The 14,185-nt window shown below is 43.0% G+C and overlaps 1 long non-coding RNA gene across 1 annotated transcript in view; it reads left to right on the forward strand.

Moving 5' to 3' along the window:
• Positions 1-13,649, forward strand: part of LOC140626707 (uncharacterized) — a 128,124-nt gene extending 114,475 nt beyond the window's left edge. The window contains exon 6 of the long non-coding RNA XR_012025746.1: positions 13,497-13,649. This is a non-coding gene — a long non-coding RNA (uncharacterized lncRNA). The remainder of the gene's footprint in view (positions 1-13,496) is intronic.
• Positions 13,650-14,185: the final 536 nt, after the last annotated feature.

A 14,185-nucleotide genomic window follows, 5' to 3' on the forward strand; every position in this document is an offset into this window, starting at 1 on the left:
ATCTGATGCATTAGACCCTAGGAAAAACCAATTTACCCAAATTGGATGCCCTGCCTCTCTTCCTGTGAATCTCCCCTCCCATCACTTACCTCCATCCAAAGATGTAGCCCAGGTCTCTTACTCCTTAGGACTAAAGAACAGGAACGCTTTTGTAAGGGTAGCAGAACACACCACCTGAAATATGTCTTTTGAGTTGATAATTTTGAGAAACAGCAGACCCAGGGGAAGTTCAGAAAATAGAAGGGAAGTTACCCTTTTGTGAGAGAAATTTACATTTCTAAAGGAAATCTCCATTTGTAAGGGCGGCTCCCTCTGTTCAAGAGGAGAGAATGACTAAATCCAAATCACAAGAAATGTTCATCCAAGGAGAGGGGTAGAATTAAATCTGCATAATAAACTTTATCCTTGTTTACTGTGCTTTTCCTGGTACCATCCTATAGGGAGCCTCTCCTTACCCCTGGACACCTTTCTTTTGCTTATAGCTGAAGATGGCTGTAGGGTGGTGGGTAGCTTTGGCCATCTCAGCGAGCTACTCAAGTGTACATGTTGTTTAGGAACAAAAATTCAACTAAGTAAATTTGAACATCTAATTGGCTTTATCCAAAGATTCACAAATTGGGCAACATTCTAGTAACCTGACATTCACTCCAAGGAGTTGTACAAAACAGAAGTGTTTTATACAGAGAAGGAGAGAAGGGCAAGATAGCTATTAGCAAGAAAGATTGTTTCAGGCATTCTTTTTGGGAGAAGGGATGAGCAGAGGTCTTCTGTAAATCACTTTGCTAGTGCTGATTAGGAAGTTTTAGATTGTCTAAAAGTCACATTTCTGGGAGAGGTTGGAACTTAAATCAAGTCTGGGTTTGGGGCCCTGGGGACAATTAACTCCATTTTGGACCTCGATTTCCTTTTTAAAAAACAATGTTAATAAGCTTCCGTTTGTTTAATCTTGTTATAAGCTATCTTTTATTGCAGGCGGTCTCAGCCAAGAATTCTGAAGGATAGAGGGAGTATGATCTTTTCTCCTCTGCACTCTCAACCCCTTGCCGTATCTCCTCGACCTCTCTGAAGTATGAAAAACTTAGCTCAATGTTCATGGACCGTTAGATATTTTCTAAATGGCTATGGGGGAAGCAGTGTGCCTGTGGCACAGGGTGCCTGGCACGCAGTGCTCCCTCGCTGGGGATGTGCTCCCCATGAGGAAACTCCAAAGGTCTCTACCATTAAGTTTCTAGGACAACTTCTTTTTTTTTTTTTAATTTATTTTTTATTGATGTTCAATTTGCCAACATATAGAATAACGCCCAGTGCTCATCCCATCAAGTGCCCCCTTCAGTGCCCGTCACCCCCACCCACCGCCTGCCTCCCCTTCCACCACCCCTAGTTCGTTTCCCAGAGTTAGGAGTCTCTCACGTTCTGTCTCCCTTTCTGGTATTTCCCACTCATTTTTTTTGAGACCATATAATGTTTGTCCTTCTCTGATTGACTTATTTCACTCAGCATAATACCCTCTAGTTCCATCCACGTCGAAGCAAATGGTGGGTATTTGTCATTTCTAATGGCTGAGTAATATTCCAGTGTATACATAGACCACATCTTCTTTATCCATTCATCTGTCGATGGACACCGAGGCTCCTTCCACAGTTTGGCTATTGTGGACATTGCTGCTAGAAACATCGGGGTGCAGGTGTCTAGGACAACTTCTGATGTTGTTATGAGCCATTGCAATTCACCTTATTTCCACCCATTTTTGTGGTTCCTTTACCCTCTGGCCCCTGCCAAATTCTCCCCTACTCCTAACTCAGGCTGCAAAGTAAGCACTACAGCCCTGTCTTCCTTTTTGGCCTCCAGGAACAAGCCCTCAGGCCATTTTCATTCTAAAAGCTGTTCTGCAAATCACTGTAAAAAGCAAAGCCAGAAGCACAGAGTTGCTTTGAGAGACCTTCAAAGTTCTCCTAGCCCTCCCTGATCCTCAGCCTCCACTTCCTGGCTCCTTGGCTGAGGGTGTTACTGGAAGCCTTCTTGGATTCTTGCGCTGTATTTTTGTTCCCAGGCTTGATGATTCAACTTCAAGACAGATTAAAGATGTCAACTCCAGTTGTATCACCCTGCTACTATTCATACCATGTGATCTAGTGGAATAAGGGAAGGAAAGAGCACTGGACTGGGAGTCAGGATGTGACATTTAGGTTCTTACAAAATTACGAAGTGGCTGTGTGGTCCAAGGTCATACATTTCCCGTGGCCGAGTCTCAGATTTCTCATTTAGAAAATAGGTTAGTTTCAGCATAGAGTCTCCTGTGTGCAAACATGAGAGTATTGAGTGAGGAGAATATATTTAATTCCATGAAAATGTATTGAATGTCTACTGTGTGCAAGACACATTTCAAATATTTATTGTGTATTTACTATGTGCCAGATACTGTTCTAAATGATATGGGAAATAGGGAATACCAAGAAAGTTTAAATAACGAAACAGAACACAAGGTAAAGAGTTGACACACAGAAAGGAATGATTGATAGGAAACAAGTGGTTAGATAATAAACAGATTCAGCACCGAGAGAAAGAGCTACCCTACAGATGGACAGTACTGTCACCTTAAAAGACAAGGAATTTATAAGAGTGCTGTGGAAGGTATAAGATGCTAAAAATTCAAGATCGGTACTATTACTCTATTGAAGTCCACAACTCTTCATGCTGAAATAAGACCATACGGAATGTTCATCTTAATAGACGCCTTTTTCAATGACTACTGTGATGGAGTGCAGGGCCCGTGTTGGTTGGGTATGGATTTTGACATTGGGCAGATCTACTTTCACAATTCCTGCTGTACAATGTAATAGTTGTCCATTTTGCCAGCAATCACTTATATTCTCTACCTCAGTTCCCTCATCTCTAAGATCAGTGTAATTATATTATCAGCCTCATCCACTCATTGAGGATCAAATGATATAAAACTCGCCAGGTACTGAGCTAAGACGCTGAAGGTACGTTAGCTTCTTCTTTTTTTTTCACAGCATTTATCTTTGTCACATTCCTAATGCCATTTCCAATCCTACTGGCTATGATACGACACACTTTTTTAGACATCGTGGGGACCCAATGAAGAAAACAGAGCCCCTGCCACTGACAGGCAACTGAGGAGAAATTCAGAACATACAGAAGCCTTTGATAACCAACACAAACAAAGCCACTAAGTGGCTGCAGAATGCTGCCAATCTCAGCTTCTTGTAGTTGCCGGGACCCTCCCAGGTCCTGCTTCCTCGTTGGGTGCTTTCCAATGACTCCCATGTAGAGTCTCTGTGGGCCTGCTTTCCAGCTGCTGGGCTGGGGGTGAGACTAAAGTGTAGCTCATTCTTTTTGGATTGTCCCAGTCTGCCTGACACCACTTATGTAATTATCCAATGTTTATTTAAAATTGTTTGGATTTAAATAGACCTTAATAGGATTAGTTGCACTACCAGTACTACCTCCGTGACTTGGAAGGTCTTTGTCTCAGCTTTCCTTATCTTTACAATGGGAACATTGATGATCTCTCTGTGTCATGTGGATTAAAAAATAATGTAAGCGAAGAGCCCAACACATAGTAGGTCCTCAAAACAAATTGTTTTATTCTTATTTCCTTGTTGGTCTCACCCTTTGAGCTGCGTGTTCAAATCATAGTGATTTCATTTGTACTCTGCGACGTGTCCCTCCAGGATGAGGTCTGCACTTCGGCTTCTTAACGAGGTTCACACAGTGGTCTCTGATTTGGGTGGAGACTGTTACGTTTTGGGGCAAATTAATGCTCAGAGATTGAGACAGCCTTTGCCAATAGTTTATTTAACATAGGTGCATGGTGGGAATTTCACAAGCCCATAGCAGGAAAGTGTCTCTGAGCAAGCCAATGAAGAAATAATACATCCCAAATAGTGAGCGATTGATCATATTATTGATCATACTGTTGTTCAGGAAAGGAGAGTGAAAGGAGTAAAGTCCAAATGAGTTGATGTGTACCTTTATAGGAGTTGGTACTCGGGAGGCATGGCTCAGCCAATGGAAAGTTGCCAGCACAAAAGTAAAAGTCCTGTGTTGCTAGAATGTGTTGCTGAGAAACGAGGGTGCTGGTGTTGCCAGGCAAGATGATCTTCATAAAAGAGTTGCCTTCAGCACTGCAAGAGCTAATTGCCCCCAAGGTCTTCAGAGAGCTATTTTCGATCAACAAAATACAGGCTTGCCCAGATGGAACACTGTCAGACAGTCCTCACAAACTCTCAGTATTTATAGTCTAAATATCCCCTTGTTGTAGTTGCTTCTTCATGTTTTTATTGCTGAGCCCTCAGTGGGACCCCTCAATGGCTGAGCTACTGAGTTCTTATTGGTGACAGCAGAAGAGATGATGCTACCCTGACACAACTTACTTCAACTTTATATCAAAACAACTTTACTTCTAAACATCACATTATATTTTTCCTTGTCATAAACAAGTGGATTGAAACAACTTCACTTAAGTCATAAACAAGTGGGTCGAAATTGTATTAGCCTTATATTTCTTTGTCTTAGCTCTGATGAACATTCGTTCCAGACTATCGGGTATCTCAAATGGCTTAAAACTTCAGGTTCCAGCCAGAGGCATTCATTCTTGTTTTTTTTTTTTTTTGGTCAGAGGGAGGCATGACCCTTGGGTTGCACGTCAGCAAGTCTACATATTCAGAAGATTCCTTTGCTCTTCAGTAGTTGCCTGCCACGCGCAAGATGATGTTTGTCCCAGAGAATAGAGATGGCTTTCTAGAGCTTGGGCTATGACAGCTGCTCTGGCACAGTTGGTCCACTACATGGGTGCTGGCCTCAGACCGCCTGAGTTCAAATATGATTTTGCTAGCTGTGCCAGCTTGCGTGAACTGTCCTATCGAACTTGCCTCCAGGCTTCCACTTTTGGGTACAGATCCTAGCCCTTATGTCACAGGACTTGGTACAGATTACATGAATTACTGAGTGAAAGGTGCTTAGGACAGTGCCTGGTCCAGGGTAACTGCTGTTTTTGCAAAGAAAGAATCGAGACATCGCAAATCCAGTTAGCATGAGCAAAATGGCAAGGGGAGCCCAAATGGCTGATCAAGGGACCAAGATCCTTAGATTGGATAAGGATGTGAGACTTGTAAAGGTCTCTTTGTTTCCCTTGACTGCAGTGCATTTGCTGCTAACTGTAGCTGCTAGAACAGAATCTCTGGGTTTAAAGAGAATGTGGTAGAGAGGGATGTTTGGGACCTCTTGGACAGAAATTATTTTAGCCTTGATGTGAGCTATCAAAATCTCTTCTGCTGCAGGCAAGGGTCTTTGCCACAGTACTCCACAGCAGAGATCCTGAATTACTCTTGGTTGTTTTTTTTTTTTTTTTCCCCAGGTGAAGGAGGAAGGGTCCTACCTTCTTCCTAATCAAACCATTCCTGGTTCATAAAGGAAGGTGATAAGGTACAGTGTGGACACTAAGAATATTGCTCAGAATTGCACCACCTGCTAAAATACATTTGAGGACAGGCTTTAGGGCCTGTGTTTAAGGATGCTGCTGAAGCTGGGGTGTGTTTCTGCCCTGGAGAACCCCACCTGCTCTAGCACCAGGATTCAGCTATAGGAATGCCAGTTTTGGACACACTGAAGACACAGTACTACCAAATGTTAGGTACCAAGGACCAGTGAAACCAAGGAAACCAGAAATAGGAAGCCTGAGGAACCTTGTCGTCTTGCTGTGGCCTTTCCCATATCAAGCAATTAAATGTGTGTTCACACCCATGTTTGTACACCTGGTCTAGCAGTGGCCAAGGGGGAGCAAATTCGGAAGTCTGGAGAAAAAAAAAATAGAAATGTTATTCAGCCATTGTATTCACATGGCATTTCTGACCATGGTTATCTGTCAGCAGGTTAGTGGGATTTTGCAGGGCTTAAAGGAGGACTTTTGCTTTTTACATTGGTATTTTTACTTTTATTACATGATCTTTATTTGTTAAATATATGTTATCAGAAAAGAAACAAAAGAAATGTCACTGTTGCTAAATTGACATGAAGGGACAAGTGTGTATTTTGTAGCCGGTGATGTGGTAAGAGGGATTTGTAAGATAAAGGTAAATTGAGAAATAAGAATAGTATTGGGGAAGGAAAGTCATTGCAGTGTGTGCGCCTAGGGTCTGCACAGGTGAAGAGCCGGGACCCAGGCAGGACGTAAGGGGCATACCTGGTTGATGGTAGAGGTGAAGAGTCTAAGCGGGCAAATGAGCCCTCTGAGCAGTTCTGTCAATAATGACCGCAGCAGGTACTTCCAGATGGCGCAGTACCAGGGACCCCAGCAGGTGAGTGGAGCTAATCATGAGAACTCAGGTGGGAGACAGAAATTCAGACCAATGGGCAGGTAGCGTCTGGATCTGCCCTTGGGTGGAAGGGTCTGCCCTCTGGGCTGAGATACAGAACAAGAATTCAGAAGAGAGAATTAGTCTCAAAAATTGGAGCCCGTGAAAGCATTTTGGCTTGTGAAGTGTTATTTGTGCAGAAGCTGGAATGCAGCTGGAAGCAGAGCCCTGGGTCCCAGGTGCAGGTAACTTGGGGGTAACCCGGGCTGCGTCTGTGTCAGCACCTCTGCTCTGAGCAGCGTCTGCTTGGTACCCAGGAGTGGCTATGTGGGGAAGGAGGGGGGCAGCTGCAGCAAGCAAAGCGGGGCTGGTGTAGACGATGGTAGGAGTCTGTGGTACCCATTAATCAAAGACCAGTTAATTGAGGGAAAGTTGTGCAACAAGCACCACACTAAGTCGGCACGGTTGTTGTGTTCAGACTGTTCCGGAATTAACAGCACCAAGACTGAGAGAAAGATTAACGTGCTGGAACATAGCATACTCATTTCTATCACCAGCAAGGGCCACTTAATCACTCCGGGAAGCAGTGTCATCATCCAGAAAAGTTTATCTGCGTTGCTGTCCCCAGTTCTACAAACATCCACTGTGGCTCCCCCATGCCATATATGGTGCTAGGGCCACACAGAGATGAGCAAAGAGGGGCCTTGCCTGAAGGTGGTCACAGTCTATCAGGAAGGAGCAGGAGAAGAAGGAACAGATAAGACTTGCTTATGGGTCACCAAGCTCAGTGCTTGCTTCCTATAGATGATCTCATGTTCAAGCTCAGCAAAGTGATGGGGTGGGTATTATTAATCGCCCTCTCGAAGATGAGGATTTGAAGGTCCAGAATGGGGTTTAGGTAAACTGTTCAAGGTCATAGCACTGGTAAATGGTGAAGCAGTGATTTGAACCCAGCTCCATCTGACCACAAGGCCCAGGATCTTCCCGACACCCCCCTGGCACAGGGGCGAGAGCAACTGGCACGCCGCTCACCTTCAGTGCAGGCTCGGAACTGAGCATCATCAGGGAAGAGGCAGAGAATGTGTCAGGGAATGTGTTTAAACGGTTGACATGTAGAGAGGGATGAAAAGGGCATTTAGGGAAATCAGGCAGTATGATTTGTGTGAAAGGGCACTTTTAGGCTGTGGATAGAATCTTGGGGTGTGAAATCACAAAGGTGAGCCTCTCATCATGTAGCCTTTCCTGCTAAGGAGTGTGTGGCTGAGCAAATCACAAGCATGGGCATCATCTATCCCTTGGGAGGTGAGAGGGAGGCTTTAATGGGACAGGAGGCAAATCAATAATGTTATCACTTTGAAGTGAGGAGCCGGCTGACCGAGCACAAAATGTCAGCAGCCTGACAAGCCAAAGGCAGCCTTGGCCTGGGGCAACTGATATTGATTATAATGATCTCAAAGCAATTAGCTCATGGATCTGCCTCCCATTTATTTTGCTTTCCCTTTCAAAATATGTACATCCAGGCCCACGATGAACCATCGCTCCCTGGAGGGCTGGCTCTACTATTTGGAAGGACATCAAGAGTCCTGGCCTTTGCCATCAGCAGCTCATCTCACAGGGTATAGCAACAGCCAGAACAACTTTCAGAATGTCTGGGGCACCCAGGACCCCAGGCCGGATAATACAACTGGCAAACCATCATATGGGTTTTATGGTCAACTTCTGAAGTCCTGTGAGCTAGTCCTAGAACTGCCATTTGCTCTGTGACTTTGGGCAAGTCACTGTCTCTCTGGGCTTCAATTTCCTTGTCTTTAAAGTGAAGAGGTGAAGCTAGAAATGCTCTCTCTCTGGTTCGCTTTTGTTTGGGGGTATGTATGTGTGTTCTCTCTAAGGGATCAGAACTAATAACCATTGACCTTCACTGGATCATAGTTTATATAGGTGGGTAGGATCTATTTATGCTATTGGTCCTGTTTCTCTGAGTAATAGAATGAAAAAAAGTACCCATGTAAAGAAGTGCTTCCCATGCCTGATTCTTGGTCTGCTGCGCTGGGGGCCTCCAGTGGAATAGGAAGCCGATTTCCACCATAACATGGTGGTTCCAAACTTGGTTGCACATTAGCATCACGGGACTTGGAGAGCTTTTAAAAATCTCAATGCCTAAATTGCACCCCAGATCCACTTAGTCGGACCATATGAGGTGGGACCCAGTTATGAGTGTAAAGATCCACAGGTGTTCCAAATGTGTGGCAAACCATGGGAATTACGGCCCTAAACATAAAGCTTGAAGGTATTTGGTAAATTTTGATGATTGCAGCTAACATAGGAAACGTTTTGCCTCTCAGCATATTGAAGTAACTCCGGATAATGATAATTACCATGGTTGAGCACCTGCTATGTGGCGGACACTAATGCAGCCTTGACACACATTAGCCCTGTAGTCTCATTTTATGGATGAGTTGACTAGGACTCGGGGAGTTAAATGACTTTCCTGAAGCCACAAACATAGTTATATGCAGATTCAGGATTTAAGCCAGGCACAGAAGAGGAAGCCCACAAACCACCCACTCCACCATTGTGTGCTGCCCCTGCAGGTGGGGGACCCAGGCTTAATTTTAGAGTTTTAGGAGTAAGAATGAGGTATCAGGGTCCAATTCAGTTCTATTCTTTCATGAAGCATTTCATGACTTCTTTGGTACTTCTGGATTTCCCTTTTCTCTTCCTGAATGTACAACTTAGATTGGCTAATGGTATAGTGTTGTCTTTTCAGCCAGCTTACATATTCCTTGGGGTTAGGGATGATCTCCTTTTATCTTTGACACTCTCCCTTGATACCTGGAATAGTGAGGTGTACACAGTAGGTGCTCACTAAATACTTCTGAATTAATTTTTATCTAGGCATAGGGCAGGGGCTTCTCAAATGCTGACCATAAAGTACAGTAAAGTAGACTTGCAGTATCAGAAGAGGCAGTGCGTAGTGTGGGTGGGAAGAACAATAATAAGGATGGGCATATCGGAGCTCATCCCTGGGTTTTGCCACTCACTCTTCCAGATACTACTATTTGGGATTTTCCCTCCCTGAGCAGAGTCCCCATCCTTATGTTACCCTGCAACTGGGCTATGGGTCCTGTTATTTTTCTTACATATTTTGGGCAAATGATGTTAATGTTTGGAACCACAGAGATTTTCATACTTGAAGAACTGTTCAGATTCAGAAATAAGCCTTTGGGATGACAGATTTTTCATCAATTTTTCTTCCAAGAGGAGACTCAACATCATCTGATTATGATAGGGACTCTTGCTTAGATCATCCCTCTCTTTTCTCCCTTTTCTTTCTTTTTGTCTGGAGGCCCTTGGCTATAGTCACTATAGAATCTCCAGAAAGAGCACTAGCAGCTAGGAGACCGGAGTTCACTGCTCATCCCCATCACCTGCAAGTGACATTTTAGTGTTTGCTTTCTATAAAAGTCAAGCAATAATACTGAAGTGTAGTGAACAAACTAGCTGGTTCAGTGTGAAAGCTTTGATTTTTCAAAAGAGAAGTGTTACAGAAATCAAAGATGACATCAGTACGGTTCTCAGGGTGAGGTTTTTTTTTTTTGCAGACGAAGAAAGTATCAACCTCAATACAGAGGTAACGTGAGGCCAGCTCAAATGACCAAAAATTGGGTTTCTTTGGGAATAGTGGAGGAATTATAATTCAGTAAATGCGCACTGGAGCAAGCTACAAGTGAGGCTGTGGGGAAGCTTGGGGTTGGCGCTATATTTAAAGGCAAAGAATGCAGAGAGGGCAAAGTCCAGCCAGACTTGAAGCAGTCAATTTGTCGGTTTAAGGATGGAGAGAGATTCTTGACAGATGTTCATCTGTCAGGAGATAAGTCTCAGTCTTCCGTAAAGCATACATTTAATGGAAATCAATCTCTCAGTTCTTAAAGGTCTGATTTTCTGAGGATACATTTGTGAGAATCTTCATTTCACATTGAAATTCTTTCACAGAGGTGCTCTGCCTGGAGCAAGCAAATGCATCCCTGCTCCCCACCCACCCCCTGCCTTTGGGATGTGTCTCATTCTGTACTTCTGCAAATCTTTAGGATGGATGGGGAGATTAGCAATAGGAAGAAAAGGACATGCTTGCAGTTCCAGTAATAAGAAACTCTACCTCCACATCTAGATATTTTTGTTTTTCCTTTGTCAGGTAGGAAATGAGCATGGGAGGTTTTTGGTATAGATATGTGAGCTGGTGTATGAATGTGAGTGTGATGTGCCTGTGTCTGTGTGTTGATGTATATTGTAGAGAAGGAAATTTTCCCTCTACCCTTCTAGATTCTTTGCTGAGACCCTCCTCTGTAATAAAAAGACAGATTAACAGGAGAAAAATGGACAGAAGTCTAATATCATGTCCACCTTCTGTATGTATGGAGAGCCCCAGGAAAATGGAGTAACACCCTGAAATAGCCCTGGCCATCACCTTATGTATGATGGCCAGCTAAAGACAAGAGAAGATGTTGGTGGGGGCAGGCCAGCTAGGGGAGGTAGCCAGGAAAAGCATAGTCAACTGGGGTAAGACTGTTTCAAAGATTTAAGTCCTCACATTCTTCATTGCTAAGAGTTTCTAGAGATGTACTTAACCTCCTCTTCTTGGAACCTCTTCCTTGTAAGGAAGAGGTCCTTACAAATGGAGATTTCCTTCATAAATGTAAATGTTTCACGGAAAGGCATTCATTTTTCAGAGTTTCTCCTGTGTCTGTTATTTCTTAAAAATAACCAGCCCTAAATAATCCTTATGCCAAAAGGTAGATTTTGGGGTGGCATATTCTGCTTCTCTTCAATTACATACACAAGTGTATTTGAATGTGTGGTGTGAATGTTTTGTGTATGTGATTGACAGTGTCAGCAGGCCTGATGGGTGGTTTAATAGGTTTGATTATTTTACTTCTATGCTTATGAGTTTATTGAATTATACATCAGCACCCATGAGGTCGGATGTTCTAGTCATTAGCATCATTTCCTGCATTGTAGCTCACTTAACTGGAATCAGTATAATCATGGCGATCAAGTTTAACTGAAGATGACTTTCACTTTTTATTTTGAGAGGAAAGGAGATAAAGGTACCATGAGAGAGAGGGTAGGCTCTATTAATCCTCTGTGTCCTGTCTGGAGAACATTCATCCTGGTGGTAGTTACACTGACATTGTACTTGGTCTTAGTGCTAACAGACCCTAAGGAAGCAGGAATTCTGAGCCTTTGATGGGGTCAAACTTAGCTGGCACATGGCAGATACTCAGGGTTTGTCAAGTGAATGTGGCACAGTGGAATGGAGACAACTCCTTTAAAAAGTTTTAGAAATAATAGAAAAAAATTAGCTCCCAGAATGAGTGTTTCACTTAAGAATGAAAAAATAAATAAATAAATAAATAAATAAATAAATAAATAAATAAATTTTTTTTTTACTTTGATTTAACTACCAAAAAAAAAAAAAAAAAAAAAAAAAGAATGAAGATGTTGGGAACCCTGGGTGGCTCAGCGGTTGAATGTCTTCCTTCGGCTCAGGTCGTGATCCCCGGATGCGGGATCGAGTCCCACATCGGGTTCCCTGCTTCTGCCTCTGCCTCTGTCTCTGCCTCTTTCTTTCAGTCTGTGTCTCTCATGCATAAATAAATAAATAAATAAATCTTAAAAAAAGAAAAGAATGAAGATGTTAAAAATTAAAATGTGATTTTTGTTATTTTTTTCTAACATTCTACTTTCTTTATATATTCTGAGCTTCTATAACAATACAATAGCCTTGCTGTGATATCATTTCAAATAAGCAAAAAACCTTGATTTAGCAAAATTGTACTTTTTTTTAGACTTTAAGCAAAACAAATGTCTGAGCTTGTGTGGAGAGGCAGCTGCTCCAGGTGTAGGCTCTGGCAGCAATGCTCCCTTTGTGGGCTCCAGAAACTTAGGAAGAGATGTGCCAACTCTCTTTCTGTCTTAGGTCTGACAACTTTACATTCTCTCGACTCTCAGTACAAGACGTAAGGCTCCGTAAATGCTTAGGATGAGATTTCAAACAGTAAGAAGCACACCTGAGTGGAGCAGACCTATTTGCCTAAAATCAATTCATCGAAAGATGAGTTTCCTAAATTATCATTTATTGCTACCTGTTGTTTCTATTAATTATTTATACAGTTTGTAGTAACTTTTGTTTTACTACCACACAGCATATTTCAGGGGTTTCTGTCCTTTGGGCTTTTGCTTGCTGGAAAAAACAATTTCATGTCCCTTTGGAATTTTGAAATGAATTCTATCATGATTTGATTCAAGGCAAACAGCAGAGTGGGCTCATTTCTTCTGCTGAGTTTTCAACACATTCATCTGCCTTCTTAATCTCCCTCAATTCACAGAACTTCTTTCTTTCTTTCTTTTTCTTTTTCTGAGAGAGAGAGAGAGAGAGAGCTTGCATGGGGGGAGGGTAGAGTAAGATAATCTTCAAGCCGACTTCCCAATAAGCACAGAGCCTGACTTGGGGCTTGATCTCATGACCCTGAGATCATGACCTGAGCTGAAACCAAGAGTTGGATGCTAACTGACATTCCCACCCAGGCGCCTCAGAACTACTTTCTTGAGTGGGAGAAAAGGGAGGATGGAGTGACAGCTGGGTCATGAGGAACTGGATTTGAGTTTGGGCTAGCTGTAGGTGTCTGTCACCGGTGGTATGTGTCGTGGTCCTCTGCACATCTCCACTCCCCCCACCTACATTCATGTGTGCACACACAAACACTGACATTTATGTCCATTTCTATATAAGTCTCTTTCCCAGTCACATGTGAACTCTTTCCAAGAGGCACATTATTTTTCTTGGTTAATTGGAGAAATGAAAAAAATCTCAGTTTCTGGTAAATTTTCACATATTCATGACAACTTAAATTAAAAAAAAAAAGCTGCGTACTTTCGTGTAAAGCAGTGAGATTTCAAAAAGAGCTCAGATTTCGAAATAGAAAGTGTATATAAAATTGGCCTTCAAGTGCACTGGGCTGGCAAAGCATAAAAAATAAAAAGATGAAGTGGAAGAAAGAGCAAATGGCTGAAGATAGTAGATGTACCTCAGAATTGGTTAAGAGCTCTGCGATTCTTTATGTTATGATACCTCGTGGAACCTTTTGGATACTGGCATTTCCATTCTACTGTTTTGAATAGATTCTTCCTATGCTGTGATTTGATTTTGGGGAGAACATACCTAGGACCTCACCACGTGCCGTGGCTACGGTAGACCGTTGGAAATCTCAAAGCAATTGAAGGCGGCCGCATCCTCCTTCCAGGAGCCAGAAGTCAATGCCCTACTTGAAAGGTCCAATGATTTCCTTTACATGTAAAATAAAAGGTAACACCACTTACAAAAATATGACCTGCAGCCTGAACCCAGTCCTCAGCCTCTACTCCTACCAGGCTCCCACCTGGCTTTCTCTCACCCCCTCATACAGGCCTAGTTCTTCCTCCTTCACATCATGCCTTGCACTGGCTGCTCCCCCACTTGGAAAACCTTTGCCCCAAATTTCTGCTGCTCTTTGCTGTCCTTTGGACCTCAGTTAATGATTACCTATTCAAAATGACCTTCCCTGACCCCCTGCTCCTCACCGGCCCCCACTAATCTCTCAGGCAGCATTGGGCTTCATTTTAATCATACTGCTCATCTCTGGGTGACATTAAAGACTTTTTTTCCCTATCTGCCTCACTCATCACTGGATCATAAGCTCAGTGAGAGCAGGAAACTCATCTCCCTGCTTAGCTGTGTCCTTGGCACGTAAGAGCTCCTGACCGAGTGTGTCCTCAGGAAGTGTTTCTTGAAACTGCATTTTATTCCAGAGAAGCATGAACATCTTTTTTTT

This window comes from Canis lupus, chromosome 38 (assembly GCF_048164855.1).
Source record: "Canis lupus baileyi chromosome 38, mCanLup2.hap1, whole genome shotgun sequence".
In the NCBI taxonomy this organism is placed as follows: domain Eukaryota; kingdom Metazoa; phylum Chordata; class Mammalia; order Carnivora; family Canidae; genus Canis; species Canis lupus.